Below are 21,051 nucleotides of genomic sequence, written 5' to 3'. Positions count from 1 at the left end.
GGGGAAATATTTCTTGGAGCCTGACAGGGGTGTAATACCATTGGAACACTGGTTTATACCAAATCTCTGGGATCTGAATTGATTTCATTAGTGTGGGGCTATCACTCCATAATCTCTTTCATTTTAAGGCAGCAATATTTTTTTTTATCTACTGTTGTCTCCCTTTTGTTCATGTAACGCGACACCTCTTTTGCCCTATTTTGGAGAGAATCCTGTAAATACCTGTTATCAACCATTTGGCTCCCTCCTGAGTGATTATGAATTTTTCAAAGGGGGTCAGGGCACTCCCAGCTGCTTGTTTATTCATCTGATTGGACACCCAATCCCGTAATTAAAAATAGTGAAGACGATCATCTTCCTTTAGAGAAAAGCACTTACTACATTCATAAAAAGATTTAATTACTGGGCCCAAACAAAGATCTCTCAACTTTAGACAACCTCCCTGCTGCTATTTTCCAAATGCCCCTCTTCAGTGTAGAATTGGGGATTCCTGAACAAGGCTGTGAAAGGAGATCGGAATGAGGAAATGTGATATTTCTGAATAAGATAGTCCCAAACGTCACTCACCATCTTTGTTATCTGGCTCAAAAACGTCTTTTCTGGTCTGTCTTTTTTAGGGAGCCATAGAACCTCCTGTAGGGGGTGTTGTACCACAGCTCTCTCCATCTACACCCACCATTTCATGTAGTCCCCACTTAACCACTACCGTATTGTTCGGATCTGATCCACCTCGTAATACCTTTGAAAATCTATGACAGTGAGTCCTCCCTTCATCTGGGGGCTGACAGAACTTTGTGTGAAATTCACGGCCTCTTGCCCTTCCATATAAATGCAAATGCTATGGGGTTTAGTGCCTCAAAAAATTGCCTTGGGATTGGGAATCGGAAGAGCATGGAACATAATGAAAACCCAGGGCAAAACTGTCATTTCGACCACTGCGATACAACCAAGCCAGAATACAGCAAGTGGGTTCCACCGTTGAAGGTCCCTTTTTACTATTACTCAGGATTGCTGGAAGGTTTGGCAAGTATAACTTAACAAGTTTGCTTGTGAGCATTACCCCCAGATATTTGATCCCGTTTCTAGACTGTGCGAAAAGCGAGGCGGCCCTACCCTCTTTAAGGTATTCCCACTGTAATGTTAGGTTAAGGATTTCAGATTTTCCAATGTTACATTTCAGACCTGCTATCAGTCTGAATTTCTCTAATTCCGTTCTTACCTGTGACAATGATCACACTGGATCAGTAAGGGTCAACAGCACACTGTCTGAAAATGCCGCAACTTTGTGCTGTGCACCTCCAAATGGAGCCCCCTTAATGTTCTCTGTCGTATGAATGGCCTGTAGATAAGACTTCAAATATATTGTGAACAACAATGGCGAACAGGGGCATCCCTGTTTAGTTTTCCACCACAGATCCACTATCTCCAAGAGCATTCCATTGATAAACAGTCTAGCCGAGGGAGCAATATAATTCGCTGTGACCCGGCAGAAAATCTCCTCTCCAAAAACCATCCTTTCCACGGTGGGTAATAGAAAGGACCACTCCATCCTGTCAAAAGCCTTCATAGCATCTGAGAATAACAGCACAGTGGGGATGCTACTTTCCCTGACCTTTGCTGTCAAGTGAACCACCCTTCCAGTCAAATTGCTAAAACCTTAGCACAGATCTTGGGATAGATATTAATCAGGGTGATTGGACAGTATGAACCGTATTTTGTAAGATCCTTGTTTGGTTTGGGGGAGTAGTATTATTTTAGAGTCCTCCATCGATTGCATAATCTGCACTGTACTGCGAAAATAATTAAATACCTTAGTCAACACCGAAACCAGAATCAGCTGACAAGTCTTGTAAAACCCTTCTGAGAAGCTGTCTAGCCTCTGTAATTCATTGTGGGGTAGGGATTTCATTACTCTTAATACTTCCTCTACCATGATCTCTGCTTCAAGTTCATTTTTGTCACAAAAGCATCAATTTTAGGGATACCAAGGCGGTCCAGATATTGCCTTTGTAATTCAAGCAGCGAATTCTGAGAGGGCTATAGCGTTTTATAAAACTTGACAAACTTGAATGAGATGTCTTCTAGTTTGTAATTCCGTACCTCGTTTCATCCAAAATAGAGCAAAAACTCTGGATCCACTTTGCCACTTGAGGAGATTGGCTAACATTTTATTTGCTTTTTTTACCTTTAGATAAAATCTTTGTTTGGTCATCCACAGTCTCTTTTCATGCCATTTTGTTTTCAACAGATTCCGTTGCCCTGTGGTTTCCCTATGTGCTTTCTAGCCTGACCTGGATGGAGATGTCTCCACCGCTCGTAGTTCCTCCAGTTCCTTCTTCAGGCCCTTTTCAAGAGCTCTTACTTGTGCATCTCTCTGGGCCTTCATTGATATTAATTCCCCTATTATAACCGCTTTAAAAGTATCCCATCTAATCGATTCAGTCATGGTGTGATTATCATTTTCTTCAACAAAGCTCCCTATTTTCACCTCAATGTCCTCTCTAATGACAATGACTGGATCTCTAAACAATTCCTCTGGGACGGACCACCACCACAAGGGACTTTGTGTAGTGGGATTCTCATCCTCATCTGTAATGAAGCATGATCCACTTGCACCAGAGGACCTATCATTATATCCTCCACGCTGCCCAGCAGTGGGGCAGAAACTCAAATGTAGTCAATACATGACTGTGTTTTAGGCACCCTAGAGAAAAAGTTGTATCCACACAACTTTCCTTTTTTTACCTTCACACATCTCTTCGGTGCATTGCTGCAAAATCATTTTTCAAAATGCTTGAGGCTGTGCCACTGCCCTGTACTCTGTCAGAGCTCTTATCCATCTAATTCGACCAAACTAGATTTAAGTCCGCCAACAATACAATCTCTCCCACAGCAAACAATTGTAAACATTGGAGGAAACTTTAGAAAAAAAAGGGTTCCTGGCCTGTGTTTGGTGTGTATATCACAGCCACTTTCAAGTGTAACCCGCCTAATCGCACCATCAGCATGATCTACCGGCCATTCCTGTCCTCTTTTGTCGCTTCAACCAGTAGGCCGTCCCCCCTCCCCGAATGCAAGAAAAACCCCAGCTGTTTTGGTCTGTGTAGTGGCATGGATTATGTGCTTATGTACGCTAAATCGTATTCTGCTTTGGCCACACCTCAGGAGGTGAGTTTCCCGGAGCGCAAACGTTTCTGAGTTGTTATCTCTTATAAATTGTTCCACCTTCTTTCTTTATTTAAAACTTATTTTTATTTGCATTTCTTTTACAAAAACTGACAACAGTCCCAACCCTCCCCCCAAACGTCCTGTTAACCTAACACCTCCCCAGCCTCCCCACCCTGCCCAGTTTGCAGACATACCAGTTCTGTTGTGACGAGTGTGCCACCAAGCATGTACCTACACTTGTCACCAAGTTAAGCAATGCCCAGGATATGCAGTTTCTGAGGGCAATACATGACATTATAGTCTTTATGCAGGAAGTCAAGCACCTGTTTCCAGTCATTGGAAAATGTGGAATGTTCACCCTGTAATGAATACGTCATCCATTCCATCGCTAAAAAATTCCAAACATTGGTGATCCATTCTGTTATATGAGGGGGGGTCTTTCGCTTTACACTTTTGGGCAATCGCTAGCAGTGCTGCCAATTGTAACATTACATAAGCCTTCTGGATTGGCTTTCGGTGCCACCTAAAGTCCTCCTCTATCAGTACAAGAAGGCATGTCCGTTGAGATCTGGGCTTTTGTGAGGGAAATATTTAATTCATATGTTTGTTGACTGCATCCCAGTAATGTGTCAACACTGGGCAGTTCCACCATACATGTTCTCAATTTCTCACCCGTCCACAATCCCGCCAACATTTATCCGTTAATGATCGTTTAATTTTCCCCAACCGAGCCATTGCACCATTCATTTGTACCAGAACTCCCTGGTCTGTATTGATCTGGTGAGCTTGGGAATTGCTTTCCACAGACTTTCCCAGTCTAAGTCTGAGATATCTGACCCAAGGTGACCTGCCAGCATCTCCTATAGCTACTTACCTCCTTTACATTAACATCGCTCGTTAGTTTATATAGATGCGGAATAAGGGCAGATGAGTCAGACGTCGCAAAGTTTTCTAAGGGTGTACTCTCTTACAGCCACAGACTTTATTGGGGGGGGGCTAGAATCCAATGTCTCACCTGAAAATATTGAAATCTAGAGTTATCAGATAGGCCGGTCTCTTGCTTAACCTCCTCCACCTGAAACATGTCTCTAGGTTTTTCTCATCCTGTCAGTTTCATTCCTTGAAGGCAATAGGTTCTAGGCCTGGGGTATGTTGTCCAACTGTGCTTTTTGACTAGTGCATCCCAGGTTTCCTCTACTACCCCCATAATATCGTATGCATGTATATTAGTCGGGTGTTATTGTTTTGGTAACCACATTGCATCAGGGAGTTTAGGTCCCCCCAGCGCTTGTTCCACCTGTATCATTATTTTCCCTGGCTGACTCTTGGACCATTCTTTAATCACCATTATTTGGGAACCATGAAAATACTTTAAATAATTGGGGAGACCCAAACCACCCCTCTCAGTAGGAAGCATTAACGTGTTTAAACCTACCCACAGAGTTTTATTCTGTCATATAAATGCTGATATACCTCTGTGTTTTCTGCTCAAAACTGACAGGGGCACTCTCATAGGAAGGGCTTAGAGAATGTACAGGGCTCTAGGAAGGGCGACCATTTTCACAGAATGTATACTTCCCAGCAATGAGATGGTGAGAGGATCCCACCTCTTGAACTGTGCTTCTATTTCCCTTAGCAATGTGGGGTAGTTAGCTACATATAAACCTTTGAGTGTAGGGGTTATTACCCCAAGTAGTTTTATCCCCTCCTGCACCCACCCTAGTTTCATGTGTATCCATAGATCCTGCATTTCTGATGGTGAAAGGGGTACATTTAACATCTCAGATTTGGTTATGTTAATCTTTAAACGCCCCACCCTGCCAAAGGTTTCCAATTCCCTAATGGCCACCGGTAAAGTGTAAGATGGATCCGCTACCATAAGTAACATGTTGTCGACGTAAGCCATAATTTTATGCGATACCTCCGTAATGTATCCCTTTTATTCGCTCTGTCTGCCGAAATTTGACCAATAGTGGTTCTAAATGAAATGCATGCAGCAGGGGTAACAAGGGGCACCCTTGTTTGGTTCCCAGTTGTAGGTAAATAAGGGTGATATATGGCCATTGATTAACAGTCGTGCAGTTGAATTTTTATAATTAGCCTTAATCAAACTGATAAAAGTTAGTCCAAATCTCATCCTAGTTAGGGTTAAAAGGAGAAATGACCATTCTACACAGTCGAAAGTCTTTTCAGCATCAATAGAGACAAGGACTGCTGGAATCTGCGTCTTTTCCACTTTTTCCAAATTCCGACACACTCTACGAATATTATCTTTTGTCTGCCTGTGTTTTATGAAGCATGTTTGGTCTGTGTGTATAAGTGAGGGCATAAGGTTAGCCAGCCGGTTGGCCAGCACCTTGGTAAAAATCTTTGCATCAATTTTAATTAAGGCTATTGGGCGGTACGACTCACAATTAGTTAGATCTTTTCCAGGTTTGGGGAAGAGAATTATTTTTGCCTCATCCATGGAAGGGGAGATTTAACCCGTGTGTGTAAAGGAATTATATAATTTAGTCAGCATGGGGGCTAATGAGTTACTAAATACTTTGTAAAACCTGGCAGGATAACCTTTTGGGCCTTGCAATTTATTTAAGGGAAGGTCCTGAATAACCTGATGCACCTCATCTTGAGTTATGGTTGCTTCCAGCACCTAGCTTTCTGATGGCGTAAACTGAGGGAGAGTAATCGACTCTAGATATTCTTTTTGTTAGAGTTAAGTGGGAGCTTTGGATTTATACATATTAGAATAAAAAGAGTGAATAAAAAGAGTGATGCTTTTGGTTTCAGAGGTTGCTTCCCCAGAGGGCAGTTTGATCTGTTCAATTATCCTGAAAGCTGCCCGATCGGTGTCCCATGCTATATTTATGTCCCCCAATATCAGTAATTCCCCTTCCATGAAAGCTTCCAATTGCCCCATAACGTGTTTCAAAAAGCTGTCCTGGCCTGTATTAGGAGCATATATTGAGGCTACCATTAGTTTGATGGCTGTGAGCTTGCAAATACATATCTACCCTCCTTATGAATCTTAGTGGGAATCACTTGGATCTGCAACCGTTGCTTTATTGCCAGCAACATGCCTGATACCTTGCTTTCCGCTGTCACCTGTATTATAATCGGGTATTGACATAGGCAAAGTTTGCCTTTATCCACCTTACGAATATGGGTTTCTTGAAGAAGTCTGGTTGGTGGCACCTCAAGAAAGACTCAACTTTCTTTCACTTCTGCAGAGTATTAACCCCTTACATTCCATGACAGGCCCTTGAATTGTACTTTATGTTCATATTGCGCCTTGGAGTAGATATATTTGGACACACTTTTATCACAGCCTCGTAATATTTCTTCTGCACAATAGGCAACCCCCACTCCCTTAGCAAAATTCCCCCCATCGGCCTTACAACCCCCTGAATAGCCAAAATAACTTTATTAACTCATCACCCACCCACACCGCTCCCCTTCCCTTGAACAGTTCCCTGGTATAAGTCACAGTACCTATTGTATCCCGGGATCTTCACCCCCGGCTGTGAATCACCCTTCATCCCAGGGCCATGTGCAGAGAGTCCTAGCTCCCCATCTGTTACCTGACCAGATAGAATCCAAGATGTCGCCGTCCGTCTAATCTGCTTATTGAGTTTTCGTTAGCCAAGTCTGTGCTTCTTGAAGAAGAATATTAAAACCTTGTCCGCAAAATCCTTCAATGTGCCAGGTTTGTGGGTTGGGTCTCTAAAACGAGCTCTCCAGTCTTCCATTTGCAGGCCCCTATGATTCCTCTTTTGTCGATTCGTAGAAGTCCATTCCTCTGCCTTGGAGAGGGCCGCCTGTTGCTTCAATGTAGGGGGAACCCCATCTGGGACCCCTCCCAGATATCCTCAGCGATATGTAATAATGCCATGCCTGATTCCCTGGATGTTATCCTTTGTGGCCTGCCATCCAAACTGAAAAGAAAACCAAAAGGAAAAGTCAGTCTATACTTTATGCCTTGTGCCTGAAGAGTTTTTACTACAATGTGCATATCCCACGTGCATATCCCAGCGTTTTTGAAGAGTCAACCTGGACAGATCATGATATAGTTGAATCTCAGCCCCGTTATGTGTAATTGTGGCTGCAGTTCTCACTTCCCTTAATATTTGTTCCTTTTGCAGATAGAGCGCACAAGCTGCCAACATGTCCTGAGGGCGGGTACCTGGTTCCGAGCTCTTGGGTCCCGTCTTGTGCACCCTATCCAGGAGAATGTTCGCAGACGGTGCTTCAGTTATGAGGCCTGTAAATATGTCACTGTTTTTTTCAGTTCTGCATCCAACACTGATTCTGGTAAATTCTTTATTCGAATATTGGAATGTCGTGATCGGTTTTCAAGAACTTCATATTGCAGTTCCAGGTTATTTATTATTCTAGACAGTTCTTCCAGAGTGATGTCAGATTGCCTACTCCCTTCCGTCAATTCCAGAATAGCTTGCTCATTGGTATCTACCCTTTCTGCCAGAGTAGATATTTATTTACTAAAATCTGCAACTGATACTCTGATTTCGGTGGTGAAAGAAGAAAATTGCAACTGGAAGGATGATGCAAATTTATCTTGCAATTCCTGGAAGCTTTTAACCAAGTCCTCTTTGGATGCAGACATGTCAGATGCTCCCAGTTGTATTTCCAGGGAGATTTGCAGTTTTGATTTGATCTGGGCCCCTGTTGGGCTTTTACTCTTTGCCCAAAGCAAATCAAGGAAAGATGTTGTATCTGTAGAGATTTCATTTTCCAAGGTTGGGTTTTCTACTTCCTACTGACAGACATTCATTTATGGTTATTGTTTATCCAAGAATTTGCTTCTGTGGGCGCAAACCTCCCTTTAAGAGCTGCTTTATTAACCGGTCCAAAGGAGCCAATGGTTCAGCCAATATCTCTACCCCGACGGGAGTCTGGAGTGAGCTCAGGAATAACTTTAGATCCCTTTTTTCTGGTAGATGTCTCCTTCCCCTTAAGCAAATTCTCTGACTTTAATACTTTCAACTGTGAGGCGATGTCATGTCTCAAAACTAGCACTTGTCTGATGTGTGGTTAGAAATGCGCAAAGGATTCTGCTGTTTAAAGCGAGTAATGATCATCATTCCATGAGCATAGTAAGATTTGCCTTGATGACCGTATGCTATGAAGCAAGCTACAATGTTCTCACTCCTCTGTGCGTATTGTTATCTATATTCCATCTGAGCCCCTGGCCTGCCAACTTACTGCATGACCGAAGTAGTGTGTCACAATCTTGCCTCGACTCTCCACACCCCTGTCATGTTAAATCTGCCACCATCGAGCATTGACATTGGAGTGGTGGGTTGCTGCTGGGCGTCTGCAACGTTGTTAGGGGTGGAGAGGGTTCATCATATCCTCAGCATCTCGACTTGACTGCATTTACAGGACAGATCGATCTCCTGCACATCCTCCCTATACGGTGGCCATCTTGGAATTGCCTTATTTTTTTAAGAGTGGAATTCAAACCCCTAACATTCTGTGTCAACCACTGGAAGGTGATGTGATCTGGGGCCTCCTCTCTGGTGTGCAATACGCCACCTCATTACTCTCCTGTGCCAACCGTACCTGGATTGTGCTCCCCAACTTGTTATATGCTGGTTCCACCCCCGCTCCCCTCTCCCATGTCTCCTTCCCACCCACAAATGCCCCTCAAAACTAGAACAGTACATTTGAATGTGTTGAGGACATCTTGACCCCCCCATTCGTTCGTACTCCACCTATACCCCAGCCCCTCGGACTTCTCTGCCTGTCTGTGAAATCAAGATAGGATCAGACAATCAGCCACCACTGGGCTCCTCTGACAAGTTCTACAACTCCTTGCCTTTGTTGAGCTGTCCATTTCTCTCTCCTCATCAGGGCTTAGCATCTCACAACTCTGTCTTTGCCGTCACATTGTCCAGGGAGATAGGACCTTGGCTGCGGCCCCTTGCGGGCTCTCTAATGTGTGTTCCCAACCACAGTCAACCGTTCCCATGCCCTCCTCTTCCTGTGAGTACCTTCTACAGTGCTCTTGTCACCCTCAGCGTCCTCTGTTTTCAGTTGCAAAAGGAGGCACCCTTCTTGTAGAGAAGTTGTGCAGCGCTGAGCTCCTTCCCACGTGAACAACAGGCTGAATAGAAAGGTCCATTTGTATCTCAATTCTCTTTTGGAAAGTTTCTTCACCACTGGTCCCATCTCTTTTTTCTTCTGTAATGTACTTAGTGCTAAATCCTGATAAAGATGCATTTGGGAACCATTAATTACAGGAGGATCTTTTCTCGTGATGCATTCAGTATTTCCTCCTTTTTGACATACGAGGACAAAGCAACCAGGACATCTCTTGGGTATAATCTGTTCCCTCCACCTTTAGGCCTGTTTGGTTTACTCTGTTGATTTGCATGGAGTCAAGCGTAGCATTTCTTAAGTATCACTGTATAGGGTTTGGATACGTATTCTCAGGTCGTTATCACTAACCTCTTCTGATAGGTTACAAACACGAATGTTAGACCATCTGGAACTATTTTACAGGTCTTCCACCTGAAGTTACAAATTGTGGCACACCCTGCTTAATTGTTCCAGCAGCTCACTATTCACTCATACCTCGTCTGCCGTGTCGTGCAAGGCTCTTTCCACTGTGTCCGTTCTTAGGCCCAGCTGCAAGACCTCACCGTTAATCTCTGCAATACATTTAGTTTTCTCAATTTTAACAGTATGAAACTGTTTTCAGAAGGTTGCCATGAAGGACTTTTGGGGCCTTGCTGAAAATATTCTTTGGGTACCATGTTATTAATGACACCTGGCCCTGTTTCACTTGCCACTGCCATAGTGCCTTTCTGCGGGCCCTCCTCCCAGTTGCTTATTAGAACCCAGAGTCACTGAATTGGGCCTGCCCTTTGAGATCCTTTACTCCTATTCTTCTGCGCTGTACCCTTTGATTTGCCTCTTGGCATTTAGGGATCCTTTGCCCATGGGGTCAACCCTAGGAATACATCTGTGCTGCTATCCTACATGGGTTTTCCCATGTTAGGTCTCAATGATACCTTCCTGGCACCCAGAGAGGTCAAGTCTCACTACTGTACCATTCAGAGCATCCCCTGTTTATGCTCCTTGTCCGTTTAAACCCGCAAAACACCCCCCCCTATATAATTGGTTGTTTATAACGTGCTTAATACCCAGAGGTTTCTAAGCGTGGACCCGGGGATCGAACCTGTGTTGCTCTGCGTCATTCTGCTTTCAAGGTGAGCATGTTACCCCTGATCTATCCTCCTAGCATAGACCTCGGCCAATGCTTGCCACCTTCCAGGACTCCCTACTTCAATGGCCTACTGTTGGCGTGTGTTGGTGTCATTGGACTATGGGACTGTGAGGATCTGATTTCCTTTGTATTTTAACTTCTCTATTTTGAGATAAGTTGTGGTTGTGCTCTCCCTCTGCTCTTTCTCACCCTCAATCCACCGGTCAGCTGCAATGTCCTCCATGCTGCATCTGCCGATTCACTGCTACGATGCCCCAACACAAGAGCCCTCTGCTCAGGAGCGACCTCGCCCAACGAGCTGACTCGAGGGAGGCCCACTTTCCCAAGTCTCCGGCTCTGGCTCATCTGTCCAGCTGTCTCATGCCCAGGCACAGCCCCGCAGGTTTCTCCGTCACTTCTCCCTATATGCTGCGACTTGCACCGGTAGGTGTCCGTCACCTTATTATTGACAGGGATTGAAGCTAAGAGTTCCTCAATTCGTTCCCCACTGAGGTCAAGTTACATCACTCTCAAAAATGTGGGAGAGACTTCATTATGAGCAAGCCGAGCAGAGCTCACAAAGTTCCGTCTACTCCCTGCCGGCGGCCATCTTCAATCCCCACTAGTGCAATTGTGAAACTTAGGCTTTGTGAAAACATGAGGAAACAGAGAAAGATAGACCAGCATTAGGAATACTGGAAAACTATTGCTGTCTCTTCTTCAGTGCAACAGCACCACTGTGATGCCATCTTTGTATCACACATATATAATCTGTTCTCTCTTCAGTACAGCAGCGACAGCGGAAGAACAACACTATGGCCCTCATTCCGAGGTTGGTGCTAGTCATGGGGCCATGACTAGCACCAATACCGGTACTACCACCGACGTGGTGGTATGGGGACTTACCGGTCCATTCCGCCCTTTGCGGGACCGGTAAGGTCCCCATTTGAAATGCCATTGCCCATTCCCATTTGAGCCCCCATAGGGCTCAATGGGAAGGGGAAAGGCGGCAATATCGGTACCGCAAATTGCGGTACCATTATTGACCCCGGTATCCCTTTGCGGGTAGCGTCCTTAACGCCTGCTAAAACCAGGCGTTAAGGGAAGGACCCGCAGAGGGACCTCTGAATAGGGCGCAAAGGGATTACCGGCACCGGTGTCATTACCGGTGCCCGGTATCCCTTTGCACTCAGGCCGTAATGACCCCCCATGTATCTTTCCAATGGACCTATCACCCATCTTGGTTTCACAGAAATGCCTTTTACTGTTGGACCGTGTAGAAAAAGAGAAAGAAACATTAGTACAATTGGAACACCATGGTTCCTCCTCAGCCCCAAATCAACATCTTCTGATTTTGAAATCCAGCACATAATTTACTTTACCTGGGCAAAGCGAGAGACCTTATGAACACGTTGGTTGTCTATCATTAATGCAGAAATTACACTGAGTTAGGACAGCTATCTATGTATAAATTACATTCAAAATAACTCAATATATCATCTTATGAATTGGGACAAATTAAAGTAAATACAAACGTTTGAGAAATGTACTGCCATGGTGTTCTCTAAGCCTCACAAATGATCCTGCTTCTCATTCAGCAGCATTGCCATCCTCAGCATCTTATTGTCACGCATCAGTGTGCTTCCCGGGCCTTTGATCGCAGACAGGGAGGTTGGCGGGTATATTCGTGCTGAGGCTTCCCCTGCAGACGGGGCACTTACCTCTCACACTCTCGTCTCCTGCTTCCTAGGCCCATGGCAGTGACAACGGGCAACTGTTCCTCGGTTTCCCATGGCAAAGGGGAGTCACCATTTTACCTCCACAGCTCCGGGCACAATGCTACATTACGTCGGTCCCACATGGGTGCCGGAGCAAGGTTGCTAAGCAACCATACATAAACAACCTTGTTTTCGCACCTAGGCACAAATGAGAAGTAAGGCAATGCATCTGTGTGTCTCAACTTCCTTGTTGACTACGCACCCTTCTGTTCTTCTTCTGCTCTCCGTGCACATCCTCCTTGGTGTTTCCATTTGCCTTGCTTGTTGCCTTGCCTTCTCTCTTGTCCTTGTTCTTTCTCTGTGGTTCTCTTATCAAAGCCTTTCCCTCCTTGCTGGCTAACACTGCTTGCTGGCCCTGTTGTTTCTGCCATCCTGGTGCTCCTGTTCAGTGCCTGGCACTGTTTCTGCGCCACGTTAATCCAGGGGCACTCATTCTGTGGTGTAGGTGGGTGTTGGACAAACCAATTATCAGGGGTAGAGTTGGTTTTCTGGCATTGCCTTCAATCTCCTGATGTTGTGGCTACAACGTAGTGACTCCTGCTCAATGAACCCCTCGTCCAGGTATGCGCCAGTGCTCTGATCTGCTTGACACTTATTCACAGGCTGCTGTGATGATTGTGGAAATAGCAGCATGGCCTTGTTATTTGCTTCATGTTTTATACACTGTGTGAGGGGTCCGAAAAGAGAGGCGGACACAATGTATTCATCATTTTAACCAAATACCTTTTTTGAAGGGAAAGGGTTTGGAGAATTCCTTTCTAGCCCTATTCTAAAGAGAAATCTCACTGGCTGTGAAGCAAAACTAAGAATCTGTCTGTGTCAGGATGTCAGTGAATAATAAATCGTCTTTGTGTCCAAAACGTCCCATCCTGGCCCTCACACTAACAAACAAAATATTGAAAGGTGCAAGGAAATGTCTCTGTCTTGATGTTAGCAAAAGTGTTAAAAGATAAAAAGTATCAGAATATCTCTGATGAAAATGTTCTCCAAGGAAAAAACCCTTGGATCCAGAGGGTGGCTCCCTTCCCCTGGATTCTTTCAACAGGATGGCAAAACATTTTCTTTAAATTATAGTTCCTTTGGACCTTCTATGAGCCCACAAAGATCTGGTTTAAGCAATACAGTGTTGTGCAGTCTTTCTGTAGACTTCTTCTAACATAGTAGATTGCCTGGTATACTCCCATGCCAGGTATCTGTGTTTATTCTCAATTTCCTGGTTTACCTGCCTGCCAGGACTTCGTTTATGGGTTTTCAGATTACCTTGTGTACTCGCCTGCCAGGAATCTTTACTCAAATTCAGCTGCCTGGTATACTCGCCTGCCAGGAATTTTTATGCAATTCTCAGTTCTTTGATTGTTTCAGAATAACATATACCATGAACACTTGGTACATCTATCTTTGTTAGCAATTGTTCAAACTGCTACCCCACATTGGCATCTTATGCATCTGTATCGAACTGGAGTTGGCTTTTGCACTTTGTCTTGTCTGCATTCGAACATTCTTCTTACTGGGTATGAACGTTGCATTTCATCTTTGCAACATTCAAACAGCCTTTGGGCATTTTCTACATCATCAATCTTGACATTTTTTGAACAACTGGTTTTGTCACGCTTGTCAGAATGCCCCGGGGTCCCTAGCTGCTTAGGGCAGACTCACTGGCCTTTTCCAGTGTTTATGATCATGACTCTGCGGGACTGCTCCTTCACCCGCTGTCTACTGTGGCAAGTGCATAGTATCACACCGACTTCCCCTCTCATTCCAGACTGAAGAGCACGGCCTCTGCAAGTGGTCTGACCTCCAGGGGCACTTTCATGGCTCCCCATGTCTCTATGATGCTCTTTGCTCACCTGGTCCTCCTTCTCTTTTCCAGCGGTATTCTCTGTGCAAGCAAGCATTCCTGTGTGCTTTTCATTTGTGTAATCCAGCCGGAAGTATATCATCCTCTCCTGCACTGCCTCTTGCACTGGCTCTTGCACTGCCTCTTGCATTGTCCTCTCTCATAGTGCAGTACTCATTTGTAAATGTCCCATGCACTGGAAGTTTGGAGAAATAACTAGTCTGTGTGTTGTAGTTCGGGCTCCTGTCACTTTGCATACACTCCTTCATCCTCCTGCTCATCTCAGTACCTGAGTGATCATGGAAGTTGAAGTCCAAAGTAATCATTGGGCTTTTAACTCTTACATGGTTTTCCTCTGGAATTACACATAATGGCATATTGGAAACAAAAGGTGTTAAGTGTGGATTGAGGGTATTTGGCCTAAAGATGGGGTTCTGACCAAAGTGGTTTAGAGTAGATTTTTCTTGACTTTCTCAAAGGGGGGGTCCGTTAACTGATAACAGGCCATTAAGGTCTTGGTTGTCGGAGGATCTTCTTCATGGGAAAGGAGGAAATACTGCATCTCCTGCAGTTAAGTCTTCTCCCATGTGATCCTCCCTCATATAACAGACACCCAGAGTCAGGACCAGTTAGTGTCTGCCTTCCCCAGGCCACATGGGAGGAGGTCACCACCAGGGAAAGAGCGATCACTCCACTGGATTAATCACAGCTGCTTATGTCTAATCAAGGAGAGGCCAATACAACTTTTGGTGCGAGCCCAATATAGGGTTCTGAGTTGTCTTTCAGACCATGTCATCACTTTAAATGAAACCTGCAAAACCGACAGAACACCAATGCTACATTGAGGAAAAGCTCACAGTCCCCAGCACCACATGCCAGAAGGTCAGTGATTTGAATTGCAAGTTTCACAAGTCTGCTGGTTAGTGTATATCTGGGACAACCAACTGAAATGCATCCATTAGATGCACAAGATGATGTACTTACTTTTCATTGCACTGCGTATGATGCTGATACTTTTCCTGCTGTTGCTTGGGGTATGGTGTTTGTGGCTCTGATGATGCTGCTGAGCTTTGGTTCCCAAGTGATTTCATGGTCTATGAGCAAGTGGACGGACACCTTGAATGCACCAAATGGGAATTTGACACCAGGTGGACCATTTTACTTGCCTTGTCACAAGATAATGCTTGTGACCCTCATAAGAATAATCATTGGCAGACTGGAGTCACTACAGGTCCACAATGTTCCTGTGGCTATGCATATCCTGCAGATGTTGTAAGTGACCCTGTTGGTGCCCACTTATCCAGGATGCAGCCATTCTCCTTGTTTTGATTAGGCACTATTACAGATTCTGCTTTTGGTAATTGTCTTGCTGGCCCTGGTAATACTACTTAAGCTATGAATGTTGGTCTTAGACACCTCTGCTACATCTAGTCATTGTACCAATGTTCTTGTTGTTTGTGCTAGTCCACTCTTCCTGATCTTTTTGGAACAGTTGCTGTAGATAGTTACGTTATTAAGTGTACCCATGTTGGTGGTGTTGTCTGCTTTTCATCCTCACTGAAAGTCATGTCTTCCCATGCTTCTGACCTTCTGTACCTCCAATAACTACTCTTGCAGCTCAGTGGTTTTTGGCATTGAAGAATCCTTTCATACTAGCAACGGCAGCTCACGTAGTCCAAAAACCCACATTAAATAAATGTTCTGTTACTTGGAGGTATTGATTTACTCCATCAATGTAGCTCGCCTATCTCTTTAAGATAGTTGGAGCAATCCTGCCCATCATCCACAGGAAAAGATTTCTGAATCAATAGCGGAAAAGTCAATGGGCCTCATTGTAAGTCTGCCGGTCCCAAAAGAATTACGCTAATTCCGGCTCCAGCATTTTTTACAGACCAGCACACTTCAAATTTGCCAGTTGGGGCCACGGATCTACCGGCATGGCCCTATCGGAAAATAAATGCCTGAATCACTGTCACTGTTACTAACTGTGCCAGTAATTCAGGCAATCCCATCTCATGGAGATGGGATTCCATGGGAATGAGAAATTACCGGCTCTCCGCCACCGTAATATGCCGGAAATACTGGGATATAGGGTGGCGGAGAAGGTAAGGCAAGATTGCTGGTATCCCGTCAGAATTACCGGCAGAATACCGGCAAACCTATAATGAGGGCCAAAGTGTTTGTGCTTGTGTTGGTGGTGGTCCTCATCTTGATAGCTTGATACATCATGGTTTTGTCTTCACCGTAGGCTTCCTGTTCATGCTGCATACATCTCCTTCACTGAAAAAAATACACAACAAAGCAAAACCAGAAAATGTATTATCATACAGCTTCTAAAAATGGAGGAAAAACAAAAAATAACATCTGAAAATATCAGAAAAGAGAGTTATGCATTCAGGTTCTCTGGTCAGATAGTGTTGACTCCTTTTAGATCCTCTCTTGTAGACCAAAGTGATTTTGTTTTAAATAAGCAAATATCCACAGTTCTGGCCTTTTACAACAGGTGACTCATGAACATTCATGAGTTACTGAAGCAGGCACATCAACCCGTAGAATTCCGGACCTTGTCCGAACTTTGTTTTTTTTTTTTTAACCAGTAAAGGGAGAACAGGGTTCTTACAGGACAATGCAGCATTTAACATAAAAAGGAATCCCTTACAATCTGCTGTTAAAGTCACTGTATAGATCTTCAAACCCACTCATGCGTCTATAAATATACTTGAGAGTGACATTTGTGCACATTACCCTTTTTAAGTGCTGATTTGGCCTTCTGTTATATTGGTGTCAATTCATTTCAAATACATGTCTGATACAGCCAAACTTGCTGGTTATAACACCACTGTCCCTTTTTTAAATCAACAGTTGTTAAAATGCTCCTAACTACATGCCCTGTCACAACATGTGATTGTTTACCATTTCCAACCATGTAGGTGTACAAGCATACATCATACTTTGCAGTGTTGGTGGAACTGAGGTCAAAGCACTTGCCTAGTGAATCCCTCGATTAACTCGAAACAAAGTGTTCAAACGTGGTTAACTACGCAATTGTCAGGGAACCAGAGTTCAATTTTGGCAGTACAATTTTCTAGTTCTTCCCATATAAAGTCATGACAGCAGTGGCAGATTTAGGGAAAAAGGCCTAGTGAGCAAAAATGACAGAGGGCCCCAGGTGGGCGGCCATGTGGGCGGACCCTAGAGTGGATGGTGTTGCACAAGTATGAACTTTAAGGACAAATCCTACTTTTTAAAGTTGTGTTTTTAGCAGTTTCCTGTGTTGGGGGACTGCCTCTAGCTAGAGACAGCTGGCCCCCCTCATCAGGTTTTGCTGTGATTGGTGGTATATATTGAACGATCAAGCCTGAAGCTAATGTTGGAAATAAGGTTCAAGGCAATGGGCAATGGGAGGGGACATTACAGGAGGTGATATCACAGCATAATTCCTAGAGGATGCAAAACATTGTGCGCCTGTCCCCGGTGTTCTTACCCCCACACACTTGAAATGTCGTTGAACATCACAAACTTAAAGGAGTTCACCTTTTAATCTCAAAACATATCAGGGGTTACCTTTATCAGGGGTTACCTTTTTGTGGGTGTTGTTTGCAGCACTTAAACAAAAACCTTTAACTCCAAACCACCACCTCCATACCTCCTCCAGATCGACAGGGCCCTGCTGCAGGGCACTGAATGGAAATGGAGAGGGAATAAGGGTGGGCTAGTGAGGGGGAAAAGTAGAGAAAGGGCAGATAACATGGAATCTTAATTGACAGGACAGTGGAGAATAAAGGAGAGCAAAAGCGCGAGGGAGAGATTGGGGGAGGCAGGAGATAAAGTGAGTGAACAGAGCCAGGTGAAGGTTAAAGGGTGAATGGGTACTGAGATTGAACAGGACATTGAAGGACAGGAGAATAGGGCAATAGTTAATAAGGCAGAAGAGTCAGGGGAAATGCATGGGGAATAGGATGACATGGTGGGGAAACAGAGAACGGGTTCAGGAGTGCAAGGAGAATGGGGAATAATGGAGGTCTAAAGAGTCAGGGAGAAATTAAGAGTGAGGGAGGACAGGGAGAGAAGGGAGACAAGTGAGTGAGGAATGGGCAGTGGAGGGGCAGCAATGTAAAGCAACTGGTGTGATGTGGGTAAACGAGGGGGGAAATATTGAGTGAAGGAAAGCAGGTGAGTATGTGAATGGCAGAGAAATGAAGAAGAGAGTGGTAGGGAAAGATTGAGTGAAAGAAGCAGGTGAGTATGCGAATAGCAGCAAAACGAAGAAGAGAGCAGTATCTTTATAAAAAAGAACATTTGGCAGAAATGGAGGAAGAAAAGGTGAGAGGACGATTAAAGGAATGAGGCAAGAACAAAGGATGACATAGCGGGAAAGTGTGGGATAGTAGAGAGAAAATTGCTAGTAAGAAAAAAGGAGGGCAAAAAAAACAGCTGTATAGGACACAATGGAAGCGGGAGGGAAAGTAGTAAACGGGAAGCATATTTGTGATGCGTGGTGGGCAGGTGCTTGCCCTAGCTGCCCACCTATATGCAGTCAATACTGCAATAGATAAATGAACACATATACAATTATGCAGCCACTTAGATAAGAATGTATGCTTCACCAGCATCCCCAGTTTCAGCTTTGTTTCAACTTCATTTCAATAAAACGTTTAGAGGTTGTTGATCCAGACACAGGGGTGCCTGGTTAAAGACAGTGTTGTCCCTTAAAAGGAGCGGTTGGTGGGTGATAATAAATGGAAGGGGAGTATAACGCTGCATGCTGTGTAAAAAAATTGCCTCATGCTGCAGGTTACCTTATATTAAATTTTCCTTCACTGAGAATACCTTTCTAAAAACCAAATAATATTGTTTGTAGGTCTTCATTCATTTGCAGGCTGCTACTGCAATTATGCATTCAAGGTGGTGAAAATAAAGCTACGCATGTTTCTTTGTTTGACCTTTTTCTATAACATTGAATGTAATGTGAGGTTGGTTTCTTATGTGATTTGTGTACTTTTCAAGGCATTGATAGAAACACTAATTATTTCATTTTTGGAAACCTAAACCCTTAGAAATATTTATGTGACCTATTACTGGGATGATACAGAGTCAATTGCTTAAATCACAGCCTCGGTCCAAAAACTGGTTATACCACTTTAATAAAATGTTTGATCCTGGGTAAATCATTTAATCTCATTGTCATTGAACTGCTGACATTGGGTGTTGTTAGAAGTGATTTAGTTTGCACATGTTGCTATGAAGAAATCCCTCATGGGTTACTAAACTTTTGAGTTGTATATTTATAATAGTTAATATTTATATATTGCACAGCATATTATTCCCTTGGCTTACATGTCAAAACTTATTTTAATGTCTTTACCAATGGGATCCTAGAGTATTGAAGACTGATGTCACTGCTTGTAAAATTATTTACTGTGATGTCACTACTGGTCATGTCAATTCATATTGTGCAAATTAGGCTTAGCTTTTGCTGTACAGGTCCGGAAGACAAAGTAGAAAATATCTGTGCCTTGTATGCCTAACTGTCCCACAGTATTGTGAATGTGTTGTGCTGTGTATGCGGTCAAGAGCCTCGTGGGTATGGGGGCACGCAGCTGTCCCTATTTTGTTTGTCTTACTACACAGCAACATATTTCTTTCATGGCATTAAATGTGCACTTTGCCTTGTGTGCATGTTACAGGCTGCCCTTGTCAGGCTGCTGTCACCTTAACTCAGTGGTAGTCAAACTTGTTTCATACAGAGTCCCCCATTGCCCCCTTGTATACAAAATGTTTCCGACCCCCTCTACCTAGGCGTTGGTCCACACTAGGGGGCCCAAAGGATGCCCAGGGAGGCCCAGGATCTTTCAAATATAAGGAGAATTGCTACTGCTTATATTTTGTATTAAAAACAGTAACCTTAATCTTTTTTTATATTAAAAACATTCATCTTAATCTTATTTTAAAGTGTCTGAGCCCCCCAGGGACATCCTTCAGGCCCCCTAGTTTGAAGACCACTGCCTTAACTGAAGTATTTAAATGTGTGCTTGGAAGCAGGTTAAAAATTGCCATTGATAGTCTCCAGCTGTGTTTACACCTCTTTGCCTTTTACTCTGGTTTCATCTGCATTAGCACTTTGCCAATTGCCAACGGAGCAATTACTAACTTTTCAGTGGCAGTTTAGTATGCCCCCTGAGATTAAAGGGCATTCCTTTGTATCCATTCTTATTTACAAGGGTGCCACAGACTGTGTCCACCCCTCCTAACTGTAAGCAAAGGGGGGCAATCATATTGAAATGGGCCCCCACGAGCCCTGAGAAACATTTAGCCGGGCTGTGTGAGCGAACAATGAAGCTTCTCTTTGTTATTCCAATGTGCCTGACTGCCAGCAAGGAACGAGGAGGGCTTGTGTGTTGTGGCTGGTGTGATGGGATGGGAAGGTGTCGGACAAGTAAATGGCAGGGCCCTTCACCTTTTGTCCGTCATCCGAGAGCTGTCATGTCAGATTTGTTTTTTCATACAGTCTTATTTTATAGTTCCTGTATTTTCTCATGGTCGGACCGGGCATAAAATTGTCTAGGGCGCCAATGAAAAAGTGGCCCACATTTGCAAATGGCTATTCATTCCTTTTGTGACACTGTCTGAATAGTAACCAATGGGGATTTGTTTGATAAAATGTGATGCAAATTGTGCATTTCAATGAATATGTATTCAGCAACACTGGTCAAAACTACTAACCACATAGTGAAGTAACTCATAAAACTGGCCCACATTGCCCAAAAAAGTGGCCCAATTCGACCAAAAAACTGGCCCACATGAGCATTTTGCATTTTTTCATTTGGCCATGGGCCTATTGCCATTGCCCTGTAGGCCAGTCCGAGCCTGTATCTCCTGCAACGTAATAGAAAAAAAAAAACACAGAGCACCATTTCAGAAAATGAAACCAGTATGTACTACTTTAAACAACTGAACTGCTGACTCAGTTATATTTTTGTACATACAGGACCAAAAGCCTGCTCAATGTACTGTACTGCACAGGGTGGGATAATAATAAT

The sequence above is a fragment of the Ambystoma mexicanum genome, chromosome 10, assembly GCF_040938575.1.
Source record: "Ambystoma mexicanum isolate Mex_15411 chromosome 10, UKY_AmexF1_1, whole genome shotgun sequence".
NCBI classification, from domain to species: Eukaryota; Metazoa; Chordata; class Amphibia; order Caudata; family Ambystomatidae; genus Ambystoma; species Ambystoma mexicanum.
This window is presented reverse-complemented; position numbering follows the sequence as displayed.